Consider the following 3,985-nt stretch of genomic DNA (forward strand, 5'->3'; position numbering starts at 1 on the left):
GAGATAGGTTTGCACCTGTGTATAAGCTCCCTTTCTTAAGGCCCTAGAATAGTGAACTGTTCCTGATGGAAGTCCTCAAGGGAACATTTGTTTGGATTCATGTTGGACATGATAGATTTGAGAGGAATGTGGTGTACAGGTTCGAAGGTGTGGAGGAAGGGGTGAATAGCGGCGGAAATGTGAGAAGATGTTCAGCAGGAGGTGACAATTTGCAATGCCATTGGTAGCATGAGTGAGCATTATCACTTCTGTCACTGAATGTCAGTGCTCGCGTTCGTGACCGCTTTGTATAACGCTGAAAATAACAGGCATGAATTAAGGAACAGCCCTCGTCTGCCCATGACCCCAACTCTCAGGGTCACTATCTTGCTTGAGGGGTGCTTGAAAGTTCCAAGTTGTTGTTGTTGTGCGGCTGTTTTGCTGTCTGAATTGACTGAGCGACGTGGCTGTAATCGCGAGCAATGGAGTCCGAGTGGCTGCAGTCACTGAGCGAGAGAAGCGATAGTTGCTCTCAGTATCCTCAACTCCGCACTGACACCATGGAGACCAGCTCAGCACTAACACCATGGTGACCAGCTGTGGCTGAACTCAGTGTAGGTATAGTGAGGAGGTGTGAAGAGCTTCTGTTTTCTTTCTACCTTTGTTTGACATCAGGATGGTCTTTGTGATTCCCACGTTCTCAGGCTGACAGATTTTTTCAGGTTGTTTTTTGCCAATGGTAAGGCATTATTTAATAGGTGATCCTGCTTTCAAGTATGAACTGATACAAATTTCCTTTGAAGTTGTAAAATTTAATAAAGGATTAGCAAGCTTATGCATCACCAAATGATACATTTCATCAAATCAAGTTAAAACTTACTACGGGTTAGTGAAGTTCACTGCAATTGGTTAATCGCATCAATATTGTGCCTTTGATATAGGAATCGCTTGTGCTTTACTTCCCATCAATTCATTCTGATTAAATAACACAGGCCCTTACATCAACATCTAATAAAGCTGCAGCTATGCACGATCACTCTCGACTTTCATACACTTTCCCCGTCTTTCTCCCTCTCTCTGTCCTTTCATACTCTTTTCTCATCTTTCGGCGTCACTCGGTTACTTTCTCTCACTCACTATCTTTACCACCCCATCGCCACTCACACACTCTCTCGCCGCTTTCAAACTCTTTTCCTCCATGGTTCCTCCTCGTTCTCCCCCAACCACGTCTCCACCACAATGTATCTCTCAGTCACACTCTCACTCTTCCCGATCTCAATCTCCAACTTCTACCCCTGTCTCTCTCCTTCTGTGGCACAACTGTTTATTTCTCTGTGAGACGTCCTCTCTCAATCACTCTCTCCTTCTCTCACAAAACCCACACACCCTGCCCCTTTTGTTTCTCAATCAAAACTATCAGTTTACTCCTCTCACAATCACTGTCTTCCCCTCTCTCTCTATTACATTCTGTCACTCCCGCTATTTCCGACACGCACTCTCCATCTGCCCTCTCACACACTATCATCAGCCTCTGACTCTCACTGAGTCTCTCTCTCTCTCGGTCTCTCTTTTTCAGTCACTCACTCAGTATCTCCCTCAGTCTCATTCAATCACTCTCGTTCACTTTGTCTCACTGAAGTTCTCTCCCTGTCTCAGTCCTTCTCTGAATCTCTCACACCGTCCCTCATATTCAGTCTCTCCATCCCTGACTCCGTCTCCCTTTACCTTTCTCTCATACAGTCTCTGACTCAGTGGCTCTCCCTTACTCAGTCTCTGCCTCAGTCATTCTATCTCAATCTCTAACTCAGTCTCTATCTCCGTCAGGGAGACAGGAGAAATGAGAGCCCCATTGAAGTGAAACTGAAGCTGGATATCAATATAAGTGGTGATGAGTTGATAGGGCGAGGAGAAAAAGCAACCCATGGCCACTGGCCTCTGCATTAAACCCTGACTGTGGCGTAGACAGGACCATCGCTCCCTCGGGCTTCGCGGCCGATCTCATTCCTGTTTTCTAATGCCAGATTGGCGTAGATGATATCAGCGTCCTGCAAACAGGCAAAAAATCAGCACATCTGCTGAAGATCAGTTAGAAATCCGACTCCCGCCAGCTCCACCAACCCGAACTCGCCGACTCACAGCTCCGATATCTGATTGTCTTCACCCACCGAACCCCCTCCCACTCATTCGCGGATTTCTGTAAGTGGGAATTGATCCCGGACATATCCACTAGTAAGTTAATAGGAGCCAACGTTATGATAGAATCTTGTATTAAACGTTACCCCTGATGTGAATGGCGTTATTTGAATGTAAAATTTATGGAGAACAAACAGACGTACAGACCCGCACAAACACAAAAAACACACACTCAGACACATACACACACACACAAACACGCAAGCATAAATCACGCAAATACTGGCAAACAGACAGTCACAGACACACATATAGACAGACAGACAGACAGACACACACAAAAAAAACATATGTTTTTCACGGTGCGAGAACGGCTCAAAATGGTGGACAACAATTATAATCAATCATAGGAACTTTATAAGCAGCAGCCAAGTTGTGCAAGGAAACGTCCTGTAAACACACCGTCATTCCTCTATGCGGTAAATCCTGTGAAGCGCTTTAAGACAGCCCCGTCATGTAAAATTATGTATTGCGAATGCAAGGATTCTTGTGAATTATATGAAATGAACGAAATCATTTTGTCGGCCAGGATAATGGGAGATTCTCCCTTCTTTTTCTCAGTATTGCGAAGGTCCTGACATTGGGGATAAACCCATGAATTTCTACCTCAGGCGAGAGTGCTGTCGGCTGAGCCAGAGTGACGAAGAGCACCAGCTGGGTTGAGCCATGTTAGTAGAAGGCCTAAGCGAAACTGACATAGCGTCTGAGCTGGGCTGAGCCAGGCTGACACGGCTGATCCGGGCTGACTTAGTGTTACGCTGAGCTGAAGAGGGTCCTGAGCAAGTCTGATACAGTGTTGAGTTGGGCTGATACATGGTCAATGATCCCCTGACTACTCACCACTGGAGGCACCGATTGTGGACCTAACCTCAGCGTCGCGTCTGAAACAAACCAAAACGGGATTTAACACCAGCACAATTCAATAAACTCACGGCTACTTAATAATATTATTGAAGATGTCAATGAATACATCGAATAGTTATGAATGATCTTGACAATGAAAATTATTAGACGAACGTAATATGTTAGTTATTATTTCATTTGAAATAACACCTTATCACGACCTCAACAGTCCCAAATGGGTTCATGGTATTGATGGTGTAGAGCAGTTGCTGTTTACTTTGTGAGTGAAAAACGTCAGGTGCACGTGCCCAGTATCCCGACAAATGCACACACACAGTGAGTGACCGATATTTTTTTTGGCCGATTGTTGGCCAGAGAGAGATTGTTTGTCGGGAGTGACAAATTTTCTTTTTGAATAACGACGTGGGATCTTTAATGTCCACTTGAACAGGCAGAGGTGACCTAAGTTTATACTACAACTACTAAAATAACAATCCTTCCGCTTGATATGTGGGAGTCTGGCACACGGCTGACCAGGACCCTTTCTCATGAGCTACTTTCCCTCTGGGCTCAAACCAAGTACAACGATTACTCACATGTGACGTCATTTTGTGGGTCGCCTCATGTGGTTGCAATCCTGAGAAAAAGACAAATAGAGAGGAGATAGCGATAAACTCACTGCTGTTTTGCTGATAATATTCACAGAGCTCCAAACTGGACTTGTCATTGGATAACCACCAACTATTATCTCTCATCTGGGGGAAGGACGCGGATGCGGCACTCACAGAATTACACTTGAAAATGCAGCACAGACACGTGGGGTCGATGGCCGCCTGTTGTGCTGTCGCTGTCTCTGGTGTTACAGTTGGGAAGGCTGCCGGAAATTTGCCAGCAGGTGAGCTCAAAAGTTGATTAAACGGCGGAGCGTGGTAACAGGTTTCTGTGTGTCATACGACCCGTGGACACAAAG

General features: G+C 45.5%; 1 long non-coding RNA gene across 1 annotated transcript; it reads right to left on the reverse strand.

The window, feature by feature from the left end:
- Positions 1-1,062: 1,062 nt before the first annotated feature.
- LOC103188564 lies at positions 1,063-3,676 on the reverse strand. Its single transcript, XR_488990.2, has 3 exons — positions 3,612-3,676; positions 3,013-3,053; positions 1,063-2,024 (listed from the first exon to the last, which is right to left on the reverse strand). It is a non-coding gene; the product is annotated as an uncharacterized LOC103188564 (long non-coding RNA).
- Positions 3,677-3,985: the final 309 nt, after the last annotated feature.

This window comes from Callorhinchus milii, unplaced genomic scaffold (assembly GCF_018977255.1).
Source record: "Callorhinchus milii isolate IMCB2004 unplaced genomic scaffold, IMCB_Cmil_1.0 Scaffold165, whole genome shotgun sequence".
NCBI classification, from domain to species: Eukaryota; Metazoa; Chordata; class Chondrichthyes; order Chimaeriformes; family Callorhinchidae; genus Callorhinchus; species Callorhinchus milii.